The sequence below is a fragment of the Lissotriton vulgaris genome, chromosome 4_1, assembly GCF_964263255.1.
Source record: "Lissotriton vulgaris chromosome 4_1, aLisVul1.2, whole genome shotgun sequence".
Lineage (NCBI taxonomy): Eukaryota > Metazoa > Chordata > Amphibia > Caudata > Salamandridae > Lissotriton > Lissotriton vulgaris.
In genome coordinates, this window is record NC_141691.1 from 132,948,243 (window position 1) to 132,974,142 (window position 25,900).

The 25,900-nt window shown below is 44.8% G+C and overlaps 1 protein-coding gene across 1 annotated transcript in view; it reads right to left on the reverse strand.

Moving 5' to 3' along the window:
* The window catches only part of LOC147718470 (ligand of Numb protein X 2-like), a 177,704-nt gene extending 152,176 nt beyond the window's left edge, over positions 1–25,528 (reverse strand). Inside the window, exon 1 of the mRNA XM_086918393.1 lies at positions 25,348–25,528. The gene's annotated coding sequence lies outside the window, so the exon portion shown is untranslated. The remainder of the gene's footprint in view (positions 1–25,347) is intronic.
* Between the last annotated feature and the right edge of the window lie 372 nt (positions 25,529–25,900).

Consider the following 25,900-nt stretch of genomic DNA (forward strand, 5'->3'; position numbering starts at 1 on the left):
TTTGAAATAAAAAGAGCCGGGCTGTACACATGGAGCAGCACACACTACGGATCACAAAGAGCAAGGCCCCACAGATCGAACAGGGCACACAGTGGATCACAAAGCGCACGGCCCCATGCATCGGACAGGGCACACTGGATCACAAATCGAAAGACCCCATGCAGGGCACACTGTGGATCACAAATCGAAAGACCCCACGCAGAGCAGGGCACACTGTGGATCACAAATCGAAAGACCCCACGCAGAGCAGGGCACACTGGATCACAAAGCGCAAGGCCCCACGCATCAAGCAGGGCACACTGTTGATCACAAAGCGCAAGGCCCCACGCATCAAGCAGGGCACACTGTGGATCACAAAGCGCAAGGCCCCACGCATCAAGCAGGGCACACTGTTGATCACATCTATTCCTCGTGACAACATCACTCTCCCAGCAGGAAACTTTATTCTCAGAACTCACTGTGTGCTTATAGGTTTCTCGGTCAGGCTTTGAGGGTAACAAGGAGGACATTTGTCTCCTTCCAGCCATGTCCTTGTTCTAAAACAAATCAATATAAAGCTTGCAGAATCTATGGCTCCATCAACAAGCCCTTATTGAAGATTACGTCCCTTTGAAGCTTCAGTCTGATCCCCTCAGCAGTGGATAGGGTAATATCTCAGAATGTCTCATCTGAATGACACGATTCCTTAGTGAGCTCAAGTCACTTAAAAGTGAATTTAAAGATGGCAGGCGTAAATGCCATCTCTAGTTTTGTTCAGTAGAACGAACGTCCATGTGAGAGGTTGCAAACACAAAACCACTAATAGGAAGGCTCATTCTTTATACATTTAAGAATAAAAATGCAATGTTTTCAATTACATTTTTTTTTTAAAAAACACCTTGGCAATCTCAGATAACCAGAATATAGCTTTTGGGCCTATGTTGTAGGATCGCCCCAATTATTTTTTTGAGAAAATTCAAAACATTGACATTTCTTTTATGACATGGGGGGGGGGTTCTGATCCACCTCTGGAGTCATCAAACTCTTCATCAACCCTTCTCTCCTATGAATCCCTTCCTATGAATCTTATTCCTACTAAATTCAACTCAATTAAATTTGTGATCCCACCAACGCCAAACTGATATCCAATGACCTCTTTTAATCAAACTAGGCAATTTCTGGCTGGTGAGAGCTAAACTCCCTAAAGAATTGGAAGTAACAATCATCCTACCACTTTGAAATCCATAGCTGATCCAGCAGTGTCCATCAGTTGTCGCGCACATTCACTGATCCATTCTAGTCAACAGTTCTTATAGCGGCAGTGAATGCGCTTCAGAAAGCGTCTTTATCAGTTTCCTGTACAGGTAGGTTTTTGCCAATCACATAACAGAGTCAGTCCTGATCGACATGCTAAGTTAAAATCAGAGGACTCTTGATGCAGGAGGGTTCTCAGTTTTTTTTATACGATTGCTCACTCCTTCTTGCTTTTTCTTTTGAAGGATAGGAGTAGGAGGCCTAGCTCTCCGATGCGGGCGTTGCTTTCATATTGAAAGGGAGCAGACAGCGCCTCTCCCACCTTTCTGTTCTTCATTATGCACCAGACTCTTTATAACTTTTAGATGAACCTTGGCAAAGTTAATTATTGAATTCAGTTTCCAAATCTTTCAGAATTTGGAAAGATGCTATATACATCCAACAAAGGACGCAAACTGTATGTTGACAACCATAGAGAATACAACTTTAACCATCTCAAACTCTACAAAGGAAAAACAGATCACAAACCTGCAGTGGTCATCAACTATAGGACCTCTTTCTATTCTAGTTCAGCTGGTTGGAAACATCTGAATTCTTATCATCAGGCACCATCATTTCAATCCCAAATTTCTAAGATCTAATTTTCCTGTTTTCTTAGCAAAGGCAAAGAAATGTATCACTCAAGGTGTAATCTCTTCACGTTTAGATTACAGCAATGCAACCTAACAAAGGTATCCCAAATACACCCTTCAGGGGCTGCAGCTTAATCAGAACTACGGCTAATTTTGGGGAACCTTAAGAGAAAACAAATCATGGAGCATCTATCTAAGCTCCTCTGGCATCTGGTGCAGAAATGTGAGCGCTTTAAAAGCCTCTATCGGCCATTGTGTTCTGCACAATGTTGGCCTCAATTTCATCCCCCAGTTGGAATCTCAGAACCAAGACAATCTTATTTGGCATGTAATCCTCCGATTCACTATATGAGAATGTGTGGGGATATCGCACTCTTATGCAGTCACTAAATCCAGTGACTATTTATGTCAACATACCTTGTCAGATCATCTTGCTCACCAAGGGTCTCCGAGTTCTTCCTGTCACACTCTCCTCTCAGGTCTGGGATGCTGCTTCGAGGTTGCTACATGCTTTTGAAGCTCACATCATTCATTCGTAGGAGTCAGAGTGGATAAAGGCAGCTCTAGGGAGTGTCTTTGGATGCAAGACAATGACTAAAAAGTGGGATTGGAGGTCTTTTTACATTGAGGATTGGGACCATTTCACCATTTAAGTCTTAAAAAAAAGTAATTTAAAGTGGAATATCCCTTATAAGTGTCCAGCAATCTGCCACATCCTGCTCGACCATCTATCAGTCCGTGCTACATAACAGGAGGCGTGATCACACTCTTCCAATTGGCTGTGCCCTACAGTCAAATAGGGCCATAGAGGCCTGTACACATACAAGGCGAAGAGGTGCCATGGGGGTGGATGAATTAGGGGCAAGCGGAGAGAGAAATTCCTCAAGTCGAGGACATTTAGTGTTCGATGTCGAGGGCTTTATGAAGATATTCTACAGAAGTAGTGAAGGGGTAGGGAGTTGGAGTTGGTGAGAGAGGACAATTAAATAGGGAAAATCAATATAGAAGTGGAATCGAGCAGAAGATAGATTAAAAGAAGACAGAAGCAAAACGCAATGGGCTGGACGGACAATCATTACATGAGACTGCGCAAACCAGAGCGGCAGCAGTCTCACTCCCAAAGACATGGGCGCTGTCAATGGGCCACAGAGCCTTCGAAGGGGGGGGGGGGCCCAGGCTGGCAAAATCTCTCTTCCTCTCAGTAGGCAAGATTGCAAATAAAAGGACTGCTATAGGTTGATATTTTTTTTGTTCGAATGATATTGTGTAGGACATATATAGGAAATGATATGGTGTAGTACATATATAGGAAATATACAGCTTTCATAAGGGCATAGCAAGGACTGAATTTTCAACTCAGTCAAATTTTTATTTTTAAAAAAACGTGTTCATATGGAGAAAAATACAACATTAATTTAAGTAAAATGGATTACTCAATAAATTTATTCACAATCAAACCGTGGTTTAATTTGATAAAAAACAATTGTAGACAAAAAGCAAACTCAATTTAAGAATATGATAATAATCAAGACACAAAAGATTTAAGTCTTAATTCCACCAGATTGACGGTCTGCAATTATAATGTACACACTGCCTTAAAGGAGATCTCTTTGTTAGAATATATACGCGGATAACTGAAGGAAGGAAGTTGTTAGCCAAAAAAAAAAAAAAACTATACAGAAAGATTTAGCCAGCTCAAACAAGATCAAGATATAGAAGCACAGTCAGCAGGAGTGGGGCGCCATGTTTCAGGGGGAACTAATCTAGACATTAATGACCAATAACCTACATTGTTCAAGTTGGTATAAACAGTCTTTATTGGATATAAAATAACATCCGTAAAAGAACATCTACAGCGATACACAGTGAAAAAAAACTAAAAACTAGCATCACATGAGCAGCGATGGGTAAGTACAGGTCGGAGACGATGTACAACTGCCTATTGTAAGCAATCACATAGCGTTAAACTGACAGGTAAGGAAGTTGTGGTACTGGTAATTAGCAATGGTGGACTTGTAGACCAACCAACCGTTAACACTAATTACAAATTCTAAAAGTGAGTACAAATAAAAATAGCAGCAACAATTCAATAGCAGCGAATTATAAAAGAATACAAAGATTAAAAGAATACAAAGATAAAAAGACTAACAGTTTAAAATAATGCAATTTGATTTAGGTTGATGTCGACAAGAGACGATATGCAAGGCGTATGTAGGTTGTGAGGCCAATATTTAAAGTTGTGTTTTCTGGGCTTAGGGCCGCAATAATTGCCTGTCTGCATGACCGAATTCCCAACCTGTTCCACTCCGCTTTCAATTTGCGTCTGCGCAGTGACATGAATGCTGGGCAGAGACAGACCACATGCTCCATTGTTTCAGCCGTCCTGCCGCACCCTCTGCACCATAATACATCGGTCGTACGACGCCAGCCTGGCATATCTTTTAAAAATTGCCAGTCACAGAGTCTAATGGCCATAAAACTAAGTTTTAGATGCAGGGAATACATACCTGACAGGTAGGTTGCAGGGGCTAGACGCCCGTACGAATTCATGATGGCCCAAGCGTGTCCGCTTTTGGCAAGGTGGTTTTTATCAATAATGAGGGAGCTCATTCTGACACATTTCTTAATGGTGCTTTTAAACACTGCCGCGCTGGGGTTGAGGTCCCATCGGTCACCCGCGGAGAGTTCAAGTTTCATCAAAGCATAAAAGGCAAGCACAAAACTTTGGGAAAATTAACTTTACCACACACTTCACATACGCCTCCAAAGTAAAACACATCTAGAGCATCTCTAGTTGTCGGTAAGAGACATTTACTGAAGAGAGGTTTAAAAGAACTTGAGGCAAAGGCAAACGTGCCTTGCAAAAGAAAAAATATATATATACCCCTCAATGAATGGGTGCAGAGGAATGAAACACAATGATGGGTGGGTTGCCACAGCCACTGATAACTACTCGGGCTTGCAACTCAGTCCATTGTATTTTTGCTGACAATGCCAAGTCAGACAGGAACTGGCCATATGCAAATGATCTTTGGATCCTGCTCCGATAGGAATTGTCCAGCTAGAAGTGGCAGACCATGAACAACATACAGTTATAGGGTTATGAGTGTTGCGACAAGTGGTGGCGCCTCCAAAATTGACGTGCATATGATTTATAGAGCTTAATATTCAACGGTACTACAGATAAGAGGAAAACCCAAAACTAAATGAAAAGAATACATCTATCAATATCGGTCATTGTGTTATTTTGCAAATTACGCACAGTACGCATACTGTTAATGTAATAAACATGTGCACAGATCCTATGTACAAGTGGCAGACCATGTCCAATCATAAATTGATTCAATGATTCCACCAATCACTTTGTACTTTCTCCAATGAAAAGGAAATGCCCAGATGTGGGTACCTTCCCCTCTGTGCCATAGGACTAGAATTACACCCTGAAGAGGTCCAATAAAAACAAAACAGTTTGGGGTTGTTGTGTTCCTGTTCATAGGGTACCTGGCCTGTTCTCATTGCACCAGGACCAAGGCAGACCTGTGTGTGGTTGGTTCTTGTCTCAGCTGGCATGTTGGGCAGAAGTACTATGGACTGGGATAGGCTCCAAGTAATTATCTTTGGCAGAGATTAATTCAGGCATTCCATCCGTCACTTGCTTTGCTTCCTTTAATTAAGGTATATGAATAGCCTATACTTCATCTGCACTCATAACTGTGACATCATACATTGAAACTGGATGTCAACCTACAATGAATTAACGACTACCAACTGAGCAGAAAAAAGTGTAATTATACACCCAATATTTTCATTAAATGGTTTCAATCTTGTCATCTGTGGAGCATTAAAATCCAAGCCACCCTAACCAAGATAATGTATACTAACAAACGTGTCATCCAACCATCAAATTAAGTGAATGCTGGAGCAACAAGCATTGGCAAACCAAATAGTTGTTTGTTTTTTAAACAAAAAAGCAGTAAATCCAACATCAAGTAAAATTAATGTTAGTCCAAAGGTGATTAGTGAATAGAACTGTGTCCTTATGACAGGCTAAAACATCAAAACTGCAAAACAAACAAAAAAAACAAAAATACAACTGTGTCTGCAAAATAAATACATCAAAAGGACACACAGCATTGACAGACCAAGAAAAATACATGCTAGCCAGGGTCGGACTTAAAGTCCAAACCCTCTTTTACTACTACTTCTTGTACATCTTTAGAGCAATTGATGACGTAAGATCTTACAGTTGTGAAAAGCTGTATGTAGCCAGACCTTAAAAAGGATCAACTATCACTTTTCTACAAAAAACCTAGAGCGAGCCAACCACACCTTACACATGGTCCATTAGTCGGTATGCTGGCTCAATACAGAACACCAGAATAAATAATTCGAATATATCAACCGTTCTTAGCTCTGGCACAAAAAATAATAACTTGCCTATCCGAAGAAGATAATCAAATCACAAAGCTGAAAGCACAGCAAAAAACCCCAAAAAAACGTATTTCTGCTAAATCAGAAATACCATTCTGAGAGCCTAATGGGATTTGGCGGGATCTACATTCCTTGAATCCGGTGACCTGCGTCATAGGCGGAAGCCCTGGAGCGAATGCAGGCAGCCGGCAGGCAGGCGAAAGCTCTAGCCTGAACGGGTATGGGTACCGTGAGCAGAATGCCACAAGCACCCAATCCCCGCAGATACAGACAAGCATTGGTAAAGCCAAAAAGGTATCAAATATGGCAGCACATGCCAACAGAGGTACATAGAAACTAGGTCTCAAAGCGACAGCACATTAAAGCCAGGCTTATTGGCTTTGCCAATGCTGGGTGTTGGTGGTAGGAGTGTTGCTGGTGGTGTGGTTTTGCTGGTGGTATTAGTGTGGTGTTTGTGGTCCGGATGGTCGCCTTGGTGATGGTGGCAGTAATGCTGCTAGCGTTGAAAGTTGGTTATGGTATTATTGGTGTATGGTTATGGCAGTGATAGTATTGGATGCCATGTATATAGTGTGTTCTGCTCTGGACAAGGCACTTTGCAGAGAGGCAGCATGGCACTCCATGGGATACTTACAACATAACAGACATTGATCATGTGCAGTGAGTTATAATTGGTCATGTTCTTTTCACACCCTCTGCAAGCATTTTGTTATGCAATTTGTCATGCATTCTGTTACATAGAGCGGCCACAAAAAGTCATACAATCGGTCATGTCACATATCGTTTGATCTAGATTTTTGCACAGATCCATTGGCAGCCTTCACTGAGTGGGACGCCTAGGAAGCCCACCCCTATGCTGGGTTAGTAATTGGTGATTCCACACCACGACTTATCTAGTTGTGAACACTTTTTAATTATTTCCCTCCTTACTTTCAGGCTGCCATCCCTCCTTTTTGTCCTGAAGACCCGCCATGACAATTTAATAAAGCTTTGTCACAGTCGAAACAGACAATAATACACGGTTCAGCCTCACCAAATCTCTTGGTCCAAATTATTAAGCAAATTTGCTAGCCACCAGAGATATTGTTTTTCTGACCATCTCCTAATCTCTTCAATTTCACCTTGTATATATGCACTGCACCACTATCACAGCACCAAAATGTCACCATAACTCTTGTTACTTCAATTTTTGTATCACAACTCTATTTGGAAACCACATCGATCGCAGACTAAACGGTACACTCATGGAGGTCCAACACTGGCTCTCAGCCAACCACCTCAAACTTAATGAAGAGAAAATGGAAGTACTCCTCATTTCGAATAAAGATGAAAACCCCCAAATAGTGGAATGGCTCAAAGCCTTAAATGCCCTCAATGTCTCTCCAGCGCCAACGGACTCCGCAAAATCCCTAGGGATCACTCTCGATCCCAAACTGGACATCAAAAAACACATCTCAAAAACCGCCAAAAGTGCGTTCCTGAACTTGAAACTTCTCCACAAAATCAAACCCTTCCTCCCCCTTAAGACTTGAAACAGGCCACTCAGGCACTGGTGCTCTCCAGAATGGACTATGGCATCGCAGTCATGACTGGAACAGCCAAATCGCACCTGGGACCTCTCACCTCCACCCTCAACGCAGCAGCAAGAATGGTCACAGGAACAAAGAAATATGAGCACATCTCTCCGGCACTCAAGGAACTGAAGTGGCTCCCGATAGACCAACCAGCCAGCTTCTGCACAGCTTGCCTCACACAAAGCCCTGCATACAGGCAAACCAGGATACCTGGCCACCAAACTCAAAAGGGCCGGTCAATCCAGAAACCTCAGAAGCTCCAACACACTCCTACTCATCCCTCTGAAATCACAGAAACACAAAACCGCGAATAAATCCTTTGCGGGTAATGCCCCCAGGATCTGGAACTCCATCCCCCCCATATCAGAATGACCGCCTCCTTCCCGCAATTCAAGACGCTACTCAAAGCCCTCTTCCTTGAGCGTTCCGGTTCGTAACGAGAACCCCACGCCTGACTGTGAAAGACAACTATCTCTTTGAACCCAGAGCCGGATGATTCGCTCCTGATCTCAGTCCCGTATTACGCACAAGCTCTTGTTGTACTGACTTTATTTTCCTGCTTGTTCTCCTTGTTCTTGTTGTGTCCTCATTTTTCTTTGTTGCATATTTGTATTTGTTGCGAAGCGTTCTGATACCTTCATGTCCAGCCAGCGTTATACAAAACTTCAATAAATAAAATAAAAACCATAACATGTAGCCCATTGGTCATCTGTAATAGAGTGGCCCAGGTTGCCCTCCCAGTCGCTGCGAATCTCGTCGTCTCTGACTGGGGTGATCCCTGTGCATGCTTTGTATAATTTAGATATGAGGTGTATTCTACATGCTATTCTTCAATTGGAATAATTGCCATATTTATGCTATGTATTAGGCAACCATTCTTTGATTCATTTTTTTTATTTTTATTTTATTTTATGGAATTTTTAATGCGCAGCTACTACCCAAGGGTGTCTAGGCGCAGTATGATACTTTAGGATACAGTGGTCAGCGCATGAACTTATTGGTTGAAGAGCCAAGTCTTCAATACCTTACGAAAACAAATGAGAGTAGGAGCAGTTTTGATATGTGAGGGGAGAGAGTTCCACAGTCTAGGAGTTGCTACCAAGAATCGTCTGTCTCCCCAGGTGGCGGTTCTTGTTCGGGGAACAGATAGTAGGCAACTAGCTGCTGATCTTAGGTTCCTTGTAGGGGTGTATAGCTGAAATGCCTCTCTTAAAAACTTCGGGCCAGTATGATGAATGGCCTTATAGGCAATACATAAGGCCTTAAACTTGATCCTGCTCTCCACTCTTAGCCAATGAAGATGGCGTATAGCTGGCGAGATGGGCTGGCGCCTTGGAATGTTGAGAAGGATTCTGGCTGCCATATTTTGAACAGATTGGAGCTTGTTCAGAATATATTTATGAGTGTTGAGAAAGAGGGCATTTCCGTAATCAAGCTTGGAAAACACCAAGGTGGTAATTAGTGTTTTTCCGGCTGATGTTGGTAAGTACGGTAACAGCTTTTTTATCTTTTTCAACGTAAAAAAGGCAACTGAAACAACCTTATTTACATGATGTTTAAAGGACAGATGTTTGTCAAAGATCACTCCAAGATTCCTGACCTTTGCCACTGGGACCGGAGGAGGACCCATCTGAGTAGGCCACCAAATCGGGGACCATTCTGGAGAGATGTTACCGAAGGTCATGACCTCCGTTTTATCCGCATTAAGTTTTAGGCAATTACTGTGCATCCAAGCTTGTACCTCCAGTATCCCCTCCTGAAAATTAGCTGCCACCACTGGACCGTTCTTATGCACCGCCAGCACAAGTTGGGTGTCATCAGCGTAGGTAGTTAGGCGCATCCCATGAGATTTTATGACCCTTGCCAGGTCTGCAACATAAATGTTAAAAAGCGCAGGGCTTAACGACGATCCTTGGGGGACCCCGCATGGCAGTTTAGAAGTCGGTGAATAATATTTGCCCAGTTTAACTGCCTGTTTGCGGTTAGCTAAAAAAGAAGCTATAAGATCTTTGGCCAGATTGTTAATCCCCAGAGCTATGACACGGTCGACCAAGATGGCATGGTCGACCGTGTCAAAGGCCGCCGATAGATCCAACAGAATGAGCACTGCTGCTCCTCCCGAATCCAAGATGTTTCTAATTTCATCGGAGGCCTTTATCAGCGCTGTTTCGGTTCCGTGTCCCTTCCGGAAGCCGAACTGCGTCTCATCCAGGAGTTCGTGTTGTTCAATGAACTCTGAGAGCTGCTGGGTCATGATGGCCTCTACGATTTTAGCGGGAAAGGGAAGGCAAGCAATGGGTCTGTAGTTGGCTGTGACAGTGGGGTCTAAGGAAGGCTTTTTAAGCAAAGGTTTAACGATGGCCTTCTTCCAGATCTCCGGGTAGACGCCTGTTTTAAAGATGGCATTACAAGTGGTGGTGAGCAGCTGAGAGATGGTATTGTGGAGTTGATTCATTATATCAGGAGGGCATGGATCAAGCGGAGAGCCTGATTTGACCTTGACAGCTAGTCTACTGACCTGATCTTCTGTCACTGGCTTGAACCCAGAAAAAGAAGGATGGATCACAGCCAAATGGGAGGATGGGTCAGTCCTAACTTCCGCCGGTGGCTGTGGGAAAATGGAATAGATGTCCATAACCTTGGTGGTGAAGAAGTTGGCCAACGAGTTACAGAATTCCTGAGAATGCTCAGTTGCAGAGCCAGTAGGAGGAGTAGAGAGAGAGTTCACCACCTGGAATAACATCCTTGCTGAGTTCTGAGCCTGTTCAATTTGACCAGTAAAGAAAGTATTCTTTTGAGTAATGATAGCTTTCTTATAGATCGCCAGAGCATCTTTATACGTTTGCTTATCCGAGGGATTATAGTGCTTTCTCCAGCGTCTTTCTAGACTTCTGCAATACTGACGCTGGAGGCGCAGCTCCTCTGTGAACCACTGGGCCGATGGTGTAACTCTATTTGGGCGATAAGATTTCTCAGGTGCCACTTGATTAGCTGCCTTTAGTAACCATTCCTGAAAGTTAGTGGACAGAATTTCAGGATCATAAGAACTGTCCGGGACCGAAGTCCTGAGGAGATTTGAGAGATGAGGGATATCGGCATTTTTCCAGGCTCGTGTTCCCAATGATGACCGGGCTTTGGTCTGGGGGGGGTTGGATTGTACTGCTCGAATTCTAAAGATGATGGCTTGGTGATCAGACCATACCACTGGTAGTACTGCTATCAGGTCAATGCCTGGATTGTTTGTAAACAGACCATCCAGAGTATGCCCCGCTTCATGCGTGGGACCCCTCACCAACTGTTGCATTCCTATTGCTTGCATGTCTGTAATAAGTTGGGCTGTGTCGTTAATTTCCATATCTTCCAGCGGAAAGTTAAAATCTCCAAGGATGGTATAATCCAAGGATCCTATTACAGCTTCAGTAATTTCTGCGAGCGCAGCTAAGAATTTTGTTCGGGGGCCCGGTGGTCTATAGATCAATGTCCCTCTAAAAGCCTGTTTCTGCGTGAGATTGATAACAAACGCGATAGCTTCGCAGTTTGGGGATGGAATATGCTCAAATTTTATCCGATAAGCATCTTTGTGGATGATAGCTAAGCCACCACCTCGCCCAGAAGTTCTGTCTTGTCTAACGACACAATAGCCTTCGGGAGTAGCCAAGACGAAGTCCGGGCCAGAGGCGTCATCACCCCAGGATTCGGTGATGAACAGAATATCCAATTCCTGATTGATAATACAATCCCTGATAGATAGACTATGTTTGGGGAGGGAACGAGAGTTGATGAGTGCAGCTCTGAAGTAGTGGCCAGTTCGACATTGAGCCTTAATAATTGGAGGTGAATGTAAGGTGTGATTACCTGCGGGTACAGGCAGTGGGAGGGTATAATGACAGCCCGTACATGATGGCACTATGGGAGTAAGATCTTTAGGCAGCGATAGCATCTTACATGACCTACCTAATCCAGGGTTCATCCCTCTTAGCTGGTCAGAGGTATAAGATACCGTAGGTGTATTGTCATGGATGGCAGCCTGGACAGAGGGGGTAGCCCTAGGCCCGGAGCTGGCTCGGACCTTAAGTAATTTCTCTCACCTCAACGGAACCATTGTAGTTTCTCTTTTACTTGATTCATCGTGCCATGCTCGCGTTCTCTCAGCCTTCTCCGCTTGGCATCTTCTTCACCTCTCAGCTACTTGCAATACAAACTCAGCTGCAGGCTCCTTACTGGTTGCAAGTGAGGTGAACACCTTTTTACTGTTCTCAGCCATCTACATTGAATCCCTGTCCCCAAGTGTATTTATTTAAAGTGATTAATCATTGTTCACTCTTTTTCCTTCTTATTCAGCCTCAAATATGTACTGGGGTGCTCTCTCATGTTCACTCTGATCATCTAATCCCATTTCTTTTCCACGTTCCTCGCTCCTGTAAAGTATACGAAGGCGACAAAGCGGTCTCAACTGCACTTTATAAATACCTATCCCATAACATAACACTATGGGTTGATCCCTTTTGCTTAAGAATAAATTCCTCCGAGCATATCCACCCCCCATAGAGTAGCCTTTGGGACTCCCCAGGCCACATTCAATAGGCTTTAAACTGTGCGATACAGACCACTCCAAAGATGGCGCCCGGGCACCGCGTGCGTGGCCGCGTCTATTGCTCACTCTCTGCCCTTACATCCCGCTGTAAATTCTGCTGGATATATGCTGCAGCTGAACTGAGCAGTCTCTGCCATCCTTCTTTGGCACCGGAACAAATCCCACACAAACCACACTGCGTGCACACCTGCCTAGCCACTCATACACTCGCTTCTCTCGAACCCTTGTGCGTTTTCCCACCTTTAGCTTCACGCTCATGCGTAGGGACAGCAAAAGAACGAGTCTGGGCCTCATGCACAACATCAAAACACAGTCCGTATAGGCAGGGCCACTGAATTATGCAGCAGGGGAGGACCAAATTATGCAGCAGCGTTGACTAAATTATGCAGCAAGGAAAATGCAAATTGTGTAGCATTATGCGGTGCATTTTATGATAATATTTCAGAATGTTGACATTTTTTTCACGTTAACAATGTCTGGGCACATATTTCACCTCATTAGTACCAGTTCATCACTCCCGATTCAGGCGGGAGATTACCAATTTCAATGTTCGTCTCCCGCCTCTGAATTCTTGCATGGAATAACCGGATTCCTCAGCAGGCTGCAGCTGACGGGCTGGTTTTGTGTGACCTGGAGTATGAACTGCCAGTAACCTTCTCCTGCAGGGGAGTGCATAACATTTGTCACGCTCTTTCTACCTGCCTCAGCGCTTTCTCCGTCCTCCTTCCTGACAGGCGAGGACAAACGTATTTGCATTTCTCATATAGGATGGTACAGCAGCCCCACGTGCAAGTCCCACACATGCCAATAGAAGTCAATGGGAGAAATACATTCTACCGATTATTTTCAAATCTCTCACTTTACTCTTCTAAATTAATGGCATGTATGCTAGTTTAACATCCAAATACAGTAAGTAATAAGCAAGGAAACATGAGCAGTAAACTTCTGCATAGCGTCTTGCTCGGTACTGCAACACGTATCGCTGCGATTATGGTGACTTTGGATCCATTTGATCTAGAAAAAAAATGTGGATTAAAATCTCCAGATTATGCAGCAGGTGATGGATTATGTTGCAAATCGATAATTATGTGGAAAACTATGCGGCTGCCGAATTCCAGTGGCCCTGCATACAGGTCGCCACCCAGACACTTCCATCCAAAGCACTCTGACAGAGTAACTAGAAGTCTCCATAATGAGCTTAGTGCCTCATCAGGGGTATAAAGCCCTATGTAAACACCTGTCTGGTGTCATCTGTTCACCGCATGTCTACAACACAGCAGACGCCCAGGGTAACCCCGGGAAAGGCTTCCTCTCGCGCCGTTTGCGCTCCACCTTCCTTCCTCTGCACTCTTTCCGGGTCGGGCAGGATAAGGGGCCGCGTGAAGAGGATATGGCACCACAGGCCCGTGGAAACAAGCGAGCCAGACCCTGAAACGACAGGCAGGGGGTGGCCTCACGGGGACGGAAGCAAACAGTGAAAAGCAGAGCCCAATATTCATCTCACTCTTCGGTAAACAGACGTCACGCGCCGTGTTTGCACAGCCTGCTGCTGCTGCTCGCTCGTCATTTGCTCCGTGCTTGTGTCCAGAGAGATCCTTTCACTGACTGAGACTGATCCTTTCACCTACTGACTTAACTTCACAGACTCAAGGCCAGGCTCCGCCCAGACGTGTATTGAACACTTTAAAGCGCATTCGTAAGGGATTCTGAGGGAATCGGGCACTCACTATTCGCGCTGGTGGGCTGTTTGTGATGTGTCTTGCTTACTTACTAACTTGGTTAGTCCCCCCACTTTTCTTTTTTTAGGGGTTTGTCTCTTGTGCTCTGATAATAAAGTTGTAAATACATAAACGGACCCGACAGCGTTGGAGCGCTTCACGCGAGCTCCAATCAAACAAGTTCAGATTCATTTTTTCGGCACCGAGAGATGAAGTGATTTACCCAGGATCACATGATACAGACCCGACGCTGGGACTCCATGCTGTCATAGTCTGCAGCTCTGGCCATTAGCCCACCTCTCCTCCTTTCACACGGCACTCCTGCAAGTGAGCCGATGGGGGCTGTTGGGGGAGGAGGGGATTAAAATGGTTAACCAAAGGCAGTATCAAAGTACAACAAAACACCACTGGTTGAAAAGCTGCAGCTAATCTGGTTTAAATGGATGCAATAACCATTAACGAGACGCCATACTCTCAAATACCTTAGAGACACACGTCAGGTGGTGTAATACATGTGCAAATCTCTCAAGTAGCACATGCCCGAATTAGTAAATACCCCCAGACACATATACATTAAAACAACACAGGCAATTACCACACAAACCAACCAAACATATGCAAAAGCACCACACCACCCATGAAAGCATCGAGTCAGAAAACAGAAACCCTGTCATAGCCAAACCCACAAGACCAATACCCGAAGTTGCGGAGCACCCACAGCGCCACGAGGCCATCCTAATGGCAATACAGCGCTAATAAATAAGCACGCTATAACAAATAACTCCTTTCTTGCGTAGGTTCTGCTTTTACTGCACCAGGCACGTCCTCGCTTAGCCTTAAAGACTCCTAGCCGGTTGCTCCTGGCTTCTACAGTGTAAGTGGCAGAGAACAGAGCCATGCATTCAATCTCCATGATCTCTAGATAATACATTCCGGATGTTTCTAGAGCACAGGCGGGCACAGCCCTCACCCGCCTAGGCAGCAGGGCAGGCCGCAGCTGCCCTGGCCCTCCAGGCTCAGCTAAAGCTAGGTGGAATCCCACGCAACACCACCCTGGAAGAAGAATGTCAAGGCCTAACCTCCAATGTCCTGATGAAGACCAGTTCCTAGAACCCGGATAACACCTTGCGCCACATGCTTATGTTTGCATGAGGGAGTTCTCCGGATCACCACAATTGCGATGCTAAATACATTAAGGGCAGAGAATAGGAACAGGCTGTCATTGCCTGCAACCTTCCTGGGCAGAGTTCTGAGTACACACTAACACTTGGACAAGCAACAAACCTGGCACCAGATCAGAGAAAGGTGCAATAGATCAAACATGATTTAGACAAGTACATCCCCAAAATAAAGCGACCAACGGTCCCTGGAACGAAGCTGCAAAAAAACCTAGAGACAAGATTGGGTCATGTCGGAAGCTGTGCTAAACATAAATAAATAAAATATCTACCCAGGTTTGGATAATGTCTTGATGTCAATATCCATGTATCCAGATAGGGTACCAGCCTGCTCAATGCCGCCTTGAGGTGGGATAAAGCCCACATATAACAGCAGCACATTTACATGCCAACTGGGACAGTTGGAGGAGAGTGACAAAATTACTGGGAGAATCTTTTGGGGTCACCGGTAGGACCTCTGAATGCAAATTTAAGAGGGGAACCCATGCCAATGTAGGCCAAGCGAATTTACCCTGCAAGGCACCGCAACCATGGTCCTCTTCCACCCCAATCTGCATAATTGACCTGCTAACCATATCCATAGCGAAACCCTCAAACCATTTGTACAACGCTATTCCCTGCTCCATTAGCAAACCCCCGCCTACCTCCCTGTATGGACTACCCTGGTCAACTCTTCACTGGAACAGACCATCTAAAAGTAGGGCAAATATCTCCTCTTCAGAGTAAAACTTTGGATCCCAATAACTTGAACAACCAACTCGACCCTTTAAGGGGATTGAAAGCTGCTTAGCTTCCCAACTGGCAGCCCTTATCCAAGCAAACAACCTCAGTGAAACTCTTCAATCTGGCTTCCATCAGGGCCACAGCACAGAAACCAACCGCAATTCTTCAGATCGTGGATGACTAGATACAGGAAACTCATGCCTACTTGTCCCCCTTCACCCCTCTGCTGCATTTGACACAGTCAATCACCAGGCTCCAATAAACACTGAAGTAGTGAATGGGTGGCGAAGGCACGGTCCTGAATGGGTTCCTCCTACTTATGGAACTGCTCCCAAATAGGGACCCTTGTGAACTCGGCCGTGAAGTCATTCAGACTACAATAAGGGGTTCCTCAAGTCTCCATCTTCTCTCCTACACTTTTCAAATTCTACCTCAAATCTTTCTGGATGAACCTTAGGAACTCCAAAATCCTCTCCCACCTGTTCGCCAACAATACCCAAATCTACTTGAAGGTCACGTCCCTGTAAGGCTCCAATACTGAATGTGAAATCACCGCCTCAAACTAAATCCAGCAAAAAAATGAATTTCTTCTAATAGCTCCGGAGAAATCCACTCCTCCAGTTTAAGACTGGCTTGCGATCTTCCCTGCACAAGAGGGTCGTCCCTCCATTTTTTTTAGAACGCCACGTCACTCGGTTTCACTGTTGACAGCCATCTCAACCTCCAGAGACACATCACATCCATGCCCAAGAGTGTCCAGTTTCAGCTAATGCTGCTATGGGGAAATCAAGCAACTTGCTCTCAAAAGGAACTATAAACAGTCCCCCAGGTGCTGGATTTCTCTAAGCTGGACTATGGGATCTTCCTCCTATCAGGCATCCCAAAATTCAGAGCAATCCTACATGCTGCAGCAGGCTTTGCGACCAGTCACAAGAAATTTAACCACAAAACCCCTATCATGCTAACTGTCCGGTATCTTCCTATGAAGGCAAGTGGCCAATTCAAAACCTCATGTATTACTCACAAAGCAATACACTCATCTTCTCCTGTGTACCTATCAGAGAAATTTAAAAGATATGTGGCGCTAACTGAGAAACTCTCAGTCCCTTCTCCTTGATACTCCCACTTTCACTCGGGAATAATGCACAAGTCAATCATTTTCCAGAGGTGCCACAAACATTTGGAAACCCCTTCCTCCATCTGACCATATGCCGTGCCACCTTTAAAAAGACCTCAAAGCAACTATCTTTGATTGACAACTGGGTGAGTCAATTCCACCGGTCCTCACATGCTCTTCTATTTAAGCTCCAATCTATCAAATGTTGTTGCTGTCACTCACAATGCGATAATTTAGATCCTATTGTAATTATCCACAATGTGATAATTTTGCTCTGATCCTGTTTTAAATTGGTAATTACAATGCTATTGATCCGTTCTGGCCTTACTTTAAAGCACTCCGATGCCCAAGGGCCAATTCTGTGCTATATTTAATCACAAAAATAAGTAATAAAGGAGGTGTGACATTCACACCAAGCACCGCTTTAGAGACAGTACCATAGACCTAGTCACTACCATCCAGTGTATGGATTGGTGTAAAGTCACAAGATCACCCCATACAGAGACAGCATGGATGATAACCCACAACTAGAAGTTAGCAGTCATGAGGACAGGGAACACATGGAAAGGAGCAGGAAATACAAAATAGAGTATCAGGGACACATATTCCCTGGATCAGATGAATTGTAAACTAAGGGTACGAACCAGTAGCGGCTGGAGACATTTAAAAGTGGCGAGGCGTAAAGGTTGGTATGACTTCTGTAGAGAGCAAGCTTAATGGGCAAACGTGGATTCTGGGGGAAGGGCGTCCTCCGCCGAGACAAAAATATTTAAAAAAAAATAGCAAATGGCGTTATTTTAAAGTAAATTAATTTAGTGAGAAAGCAGGGATTGTAAAGCAGTAGGAACTTCTAGTCTTAAAACATTAAACACATTAAAAACTACTCCACATCTTACTGCATTAATATATTCAACAGTAACTGAACAAGTTGCACATTTCAGAACAACAACTTCAGTTCCTTTAAAGTGTGGGCTGGCACGGTCTCTTGCACTGCATCGGGCATCAACTTTGGAAGAAGATGCTCTAGACAGGCTTCGAGAAGCACCCACAGCTTCTGGCTGCAACCAGTCATATAGAAATATGTGCAGATGAAAAAAGTGGGGGCTCTCTAAAAGTTTACATGTAAAATACAATTCTGTGATTCCCATAGTGTGCCCCCCGGCCGCTATTTTGGTTTTTCTTCTGAGATATAACTTCATTCAGATATATAACACAACAACTGACATACACCTAAAACCTGCCAGTACTATTGGCTTCGTCAATGGCTATTAGCTATTTAAGATAAATGAATAACTACAATGATTTGTTATAAATAAACAACGTTATAAATGTTTCAGTTCTGAAATTGTGAGCCAATGAATTAAAAAGTATTGATGCCTGTGAAGGAGTTTTGACCTTCAGTTATGTGCGTTTTATGTTCGATTTTTATGACCTTTTTTCTCTACACATCTCGTCCATCTACATATCAACAACCTGTTCTCTTACCTCTTCAGCACTCTCTTTTCACTCTCCCACAAATGCACTTCCTCGCATCTTCCTCACTTGACCGCCCCAACATACCTTGCACTGGCATATAAGCTCTATATTTGCTCTTACTTTTGCCTTGTAAATATTTTGCCATCTGTGTACCCCCTTCACACACATTTCCACAGAAGTTCAATTGCAAAATGGAATACTTGACCATTGTTCTGAGTGCTCTGCAGAGGCCAGCCCATCACCAGGCACTTTGCTTTGCCTTCAGCCTTAGCTCAAGAGCTCTCAATCAAAACCCCTTGAACACCTGGCAGGACTCAAAGTAAGCACTTTACAAAGAGTAATAAGGTGCACAAAAAAAATACAGAAACACAACATGATGGAAATAGCCAACGCTCTTGGGAACTGCAAGATTAAGTAAAACACATGAAATAAAAACGAATTAGCTGACATGCATTACCTTAACGGTTGAAACAAATATTATTTGTAAATCAATCCATGTTTTGATGTTAAAGGCATGAAGATAGAGCCAGTTTTAATGTCATAGAGCATGTAACTTTCTTTATTATAGGCACTTATGTCTCCCTTTGGGTTTAGCTCAGGACAGTTGAATCAACTTCGCAATGGAACAAATACCCTGCTCATCTTTTGGATCAATTGTGCTGGGAAACAAATAAAAAGGGGGTGGTGATGGACGGAGCATCTGAATCAATCAAACACTCACTGTTCTTTAGCCCACTCTGCCACCCCAGTTCAGACATGGCCATATGTAAATCAGTCTGACCCTGTGCCTCATGGGAACAGTCCAGCCCGAACTGCCAAGCCATGTCTTCCCTGGACCGGAAACCAGCTTCGAGGACGGGTTTCTGGCATTCCAGCCGTCTTCAGCCCGGCTTGCTTGAATCCAGTGGCAAAGTGAGCAAGGGACTCATATCGGAGCATACCCTGCCAAATTATGGCAAACATAGCGGTACAAAAGGGGGTGGTAATGGACGGAGCATCTGAGCCAATCAAACACTCACACCCAGTCAACAGATCTGGGTTTAATCCATCACCGTTCTTTAACCCACTCTGCCACCCCAGTTCAGACATGGCTATATGCAAATCAGTCTGACCCTGTGCCTCATGGGAACAGTCCAGCCCGAACTGCCAAGCCATGTCTTCCCTGGACCAGAAACAAGCTTCAGAGGACCGTTTTCTGGCATTCCAGCCGTCTTCAGCCCGGCTTGCTTGAATCTAGTAGCAAAGTGAGCAAGGGACTCACGTCTGAGCATACCCTGCCACAAATACAGCAGCTCCACTTCTAAAGCAGTGGCCTGCAGCCAGGGCCTGGGCTGTCACAGTGGGAGAGGTTAGCGTAACCAGGGGTCTCAGCACAATCTAGGTAGCAACATTAGCATTGTAACATTTACCATTACTGAGGACAAGGCTCCAAATCGCACCGCTTGCATCCAGTCCTACCGTGTGATGAATCGGAGAGGATGAGATCTATGCCTGTGAATGACGGATATCTGGCCTCACGCAGGGATGCAGACTGATGCCCGAAACTGTGCAGCTGACAGCATCACTGGCCTACAGTCAAGAAACCACCAGAGAGTACAAAAGAAGGGCTTTCGAAAGGTAAGCTCCACGTTGTGCGTCACATTGCAGAAACTTGATTTACTGCCTGGCTTCCGTCTCCTGCTTCAAAGCTAGGCAGGGCAGGCAACCTGGGACAGACAGCCCATACTTAAATACATTGACTTGTTTAGAGATATGATAGCTCTCTAAACAATCACAAATCGATCTATTTAATATTTGTTTGTGAAAAACATCTAGGAATTTCAGAGTGGTGCAACCCCTGTGCCCTAAGCGAGAAACCGCCACTGGTACAAAACCCTGAGGGTTATCTAATCTCCCATAGGAGCAATCTCCCTTTCGGCCCAGTCACCAGACTTTTAAATTCCAAACAGTGTCAAAGGGCTCCCGAAAACAGTGGCCACGATACAATGAAAAACACTGCAACATTCAGTGGTTGAAATAGCATTAAAGAAGTGTAGGTACTCATTGCCCCAGAGTACCTATATGCTGCTGAGAAGTGCTGATACTCTCTCATGAAAAAAGTATTGAACCCCAAGTGAGAAGTGCAGGTACTCTTCCTCTAAAATTAAAGAAATGCAGGGACTCAGGATCTGACCATTTAAAGCACTAGGTGATGTAAGCCATATGAATGTACACGGTCAACCTCCCACCTATAATTAAGGACTCCTTTCAGGTTTTATGGAGTGGAGGAAAACCTCAGCATCCATCAGAAGGAATCACTGATTTGGTAAAAACTTTAGACAGACATTTATTTGATGCCCCTACTCAATATCCACACCAAAGTCTGGCATCCTAGAAGCATGTTTTACGTACTGCGGAAAGATGTGCCCTCTCCACTTCCCAATGAGCGGTGGGTGATTCCCCCAAAGTACCCTTGCAATAGCCTTTCTTTTCAGAAACACAAATGAGCAGATGCTCTACCCAAAGGCAGGTAGGCAGAAACTTCAAATATCTTCCACCACAAGACTGACATCACAAGTAACCGCATGAACATGGATAGAATGTTGTCCGCTATTGCAACAAAAGGGGCGTGTTGAAGACATCCGCTATATTGTAAAGTACAAACATACATTCAGTATAATACTCTACACACCAGATCTATCATTTTTGAGGAATACATCTTCTCTGTTGCACACTGCATTTAGTGGCTAAAAGTCCAAAAGATATCAATGGACAAGTATAAAACTTTGCTCCTGCCTCTTCCACAGCGTGACGGACATCTCAGCTGCCGAAAGCTCAGCCATGTTGGTTGTCGGTGGAGCAATAGACAAATAAGCAGGATCCAATGAAGCCGTTCACTGCTCAGGACAGCCGTCCATGACTGCCCGGAACACGATATCACAGTCAAGGGCAGACTGATTAATGTCCAGATGGATTACGTGACTACCCTATACTCTAACTAATGTATCACATGAATACCTTCTATTGCAACCCATGGATTACATGAATACCCTTTATGTTATCCTATGGATTACATAAGACACCCTCTACTCCAGCCAATGGGTTACGTGACTATCCTGTACACAAGAATGAATTAGTGAAGGCCAATAAATGTATTACATAAATACCTTTCACTCCAGCCAACGTGTTTGCCCTATACTCCCGTCATTGTATTACGTGAATACCTTCTACGGCGGCCAGTGCGTTACATAAACACCCTGGCATATTAATGATGTGAATACCCTCTACTCATGCCAACGAATGCCTTCTACTGCAGCCAATGTGTTATGTAACTACCCTCTACTCCTATCTATGGATTAAATGAAAACCTTTCACTTTAGAAAATCTAAATAATAGCCAAGCTGGCTCCAAAGAGCCCAAATTACATAACTACGCTGACAGCTAGCCAAGGAAATGAGCTGTAGATGCCCCAGGGCCAAGACGGCAACATTCACAGGAAAACGTTAAACCAACAAAAACAATGGGAGAAGACAACGAAAATTCATTATAATTCTTTGTTACTTCTTTTGACAAAAAATGGCAGAGTTCAGCGGGAGAATACTCAATGACGCCCCTCGCCAAACGACTCTAACAAGTGGAAACAGGTTTATTAGAGAGAGTGAAGAGGGGGGCCAGAACAGAAACAGTTTATATGATATGTTATGTTATGTGTATTTGTATAGCGCACAACACGTGGGAGGGCGTCCTGGTGCGGGGCTAAGTGAAAAGCCAGGGCTTCAGTTTCTTGTGGAATTCAAGAACTGAGGAGACGGCTCTGATGCACATGGACAGGTTATTCCAGGCTTTATTTACTTAAAAAAAACTTTATTCGGATACGGCCATATCCATAAAAGCACATTCCAGGCTTTAGGAGTGAGGTAGGAGCTGGCACGACCGCCGTACAAACTTCTTAATTTTTTTCAAACATACCCTCAACAATGACACTCATTCCCCCATGATGGCTAAAATCAAATTAAAATCCTCTGCCTCACCGCTGAATGCCTGAAGAGAACCATGTACTTTTGAAACACGATCACTAGATATGCTCCCAAGACGCTTCTTTGAACCTGCAAACCTCACAAAGACCTGACAGGTAAGACACACCTGCATCGAACCCAAGGCCAAAAAACCTCAGCCCCAACAAGCCCTAAAACCTACCAGTTCACACACTTGAGCAAACTGCAAGACTCGGGCAAATTCAGGACATGGTTCAACTGACAAGACCACATATGTGGGACTGAATCCACACCGGGAGAGTGGCGACATTCCTGGAGGAAAAGTGAATACGCTAAAGATGGCGCCAGTGGCATGGTGTCTTATCGTAAGCTTGGCCGTCACAAGGCATTTTTAAATCATTTGTGACTATGTAGATGCAAGGGTACCACAGTTGCTTGCATCTGTAATTGTATAAGCTGGGGGGGTGGGGGGGGGGGGGGGAGAGGAGGAGCACAGCAAAAACCAAACAACACTGAAAAACCAACAGGTCTGGGTTTAATGTGTTAATGCAAGCAAAGTTAGCACATTAGAGGGAGTCAGGAGACAGACAGGGTAGAGCCTGCAGGAACGGCCGAAAGGGTTATCGCTGTAAAGTAGTCCCTCAGGCAGATCTATGCAAGAAGCGGAGAGGAGACATACACTGAAACAGCCAATAGCATTAGGTGAGAAACAAATACTTCACTGGCAGGGACCTAACGCAGGCCTTTGCGGTGCAGCCCCCCCCCCCAAACTCTTCAGCGGCCCCCAAACCCTTCAGAGGGTCCCTATTGTGCACAAGGACAATGAATCTCTGTGAAATATGGGAGACTGGGGCAGGGGGCTCCCTCCTCTTCACATACATTTTAAGTTACACCACTATTCACTGGCTGAGCCAAGACGAAAAAAAACACACAAATTGAAAGATCAAGGCACCCAAGACCTGCACTGCTACATATATAATTCTGTAAGGTGTGGGCGATGGTGGTAGTGCAAGAGCTGGGAACCTGACCTCCCTAGTTCCATCAACATTTTGGATGACCAAAAACACTAGGTTCAGATAGGCTCAGCACATACCCATATATTAACTAGTCATAGGAAATGTAATAAGATTAATAATTCTCAAATTAAAGTCATTCAAGATCAGAGAAAACAATCCCCCGAAGAAAATATTAGAAGCTCCAATTTTTTTAATGAAATGCTTTTTCCTTCTTTATTTTATACATAATCATTCATTCAATTATTTTATAAACAGTACAAAATCATAGCCACATTCATTTTAAGTTACATCACTGTTCACTGGCTGAGCCAAGACGTGATTGACACAATCTCAAACCAATGACTGAAGGAGGCTGGTTGAAGAAAGCTAATGTTTGAAAAGAGCAGACCAAAATACTCTGTATATTGTTAACAATAGGTTTCGAAAACCGAGACCTGAAGAGAAATCTGAATTTACACTCTACTCATAGTAAAAAAAAAAAAAAGTTTGCACCCAATGTGGGAGTTACACTCAACTTTAATGAACTTATTTCTTGCCGCCGGCACCTGTTGGTCTGTTATCGTTTGCTGAAGGATATTTTCGGCCATATGAACTCCGTGAACAGGATTTCTTTTTTAAACGGTGTCTAATTTAAGGGCTTGTTTAGTCACCTTTGTTAAGAGTTTCCACAATTGTAGTAAAGTGTGAACTTTAACATATTTTAAACACGGATACTATAGAGTTGACTCATACTGCGTCGACTTACATTCTATACTGTTTTAAGTAAAGTAAAATGTCATGTGTATATATATATATACACACATATATATATATATATATATATATATATACACACACACACACACATCAGGAACTCTCACGCATTCCGGGTTTTTGTTCGCATACAGAACGTTCATCATAAAATACACATAACAGACATGTTGGGAGATTTTGTGTGAGTGAAGGGAGTCATATGCCAGGTATGGAGAGAGGTTTGAGGTAAGTAGAGGAAAAGGAGTCACATATGCCAGGTGTGGTGATAGGTTTAAGGCGAGTGGGGGCAGGGAAGGGAATCACATGGGTGAGTGAAGAGAATAACAAAGGAAGGCAATGAACGGAGGATCAGGCGGAGGGAAGGGGGTCATACTTGCCAGGTACTGACAGCAGTTTCAGGGGTTTGTATGTGGAGAGGAAGGGGGGGCACACATGAGAGGCAGTGTCGAGAGGTTTGGAGCGCAGTGGAAGGCAGGGAGTCACTGTTACATGTGAAAGGCGGTGACTTGTTTCGGGGGGGGGGGGGGGGGGCAGGGATTCATATGTGAATGGCAGTTTCGAGAGCTTTGAGGGCAAACTGACATGTGAAATCTGTGAAGTGGGGTTTGGTGCGGGGGCATAGCACAGAGGCAGTTAGTTACTTGTGCCAGGCACGGCGAGAGTGAGCGAAGGGCAGGGAGTCAGAAAAGGAGGGGGTGGGAGGGGAGGAGGGCGGGTGAAAGTGAGGCGGGGCGCAGCAGGTGACATGGCGGAGGCTGGGAGCCCTCGGTGACACAGGATTGGGGGGGGGATCCCGCCACATCCTCCAGTCTAGGACCAGGCGGCTCGAATCCAGCACCCCCCATGCTCCCAGGTCGGGGAGGGGCCCCCTTTCTGCCCCCGCACCCTCTCCCCTGCCACAGAGCCTGGCTCCCGCCCACAGACTCACCTGTGCGGGCGCGGCCCCTCCACACTCCACGTCCAGAGGCGCGCTGACCCCACAGCGCCTAGAAGCCCGCGGCAGCCGTGCGCTCTGCAGACCCCGCGCAGCTCACCTGAGCCTGCTCTGCCGCGGTGAGCGCTGCCGGGCGCCCTCAGACCGGTTGCCGGGGGAGGAGGCTGTGACGTCTGGGGAAGTAACCAGCTCCAGGTGCCGGAGCCTCGCCCACTGGAGGAGGTTCATGCAGAGCAGAGGGAGCAGGCTGAAGGGACCGCAGGAAGGTTCATGCAGAGCAGAGAGGGAGCAGGCTGAAGGGACCGCAGGAAGGTTCATGCAGAGCAGAGAGGGCAGGCTGAAGGGACCGCAGGAAGGTTTATTTATTTATTTATTTATGCAATTCTATATAGCGCGGACTTTACCCGAAGGTGTCAGAGCGCTTCACAAAAGGACCAATAGTGATACACGAGGAACAAAATACAGAATACAAAAGCAATCAATAAGTTACATGGATCAAAAGTGACACTAGTGAGCAACCAAAATACACGAGGTAGCAATCGGTGCA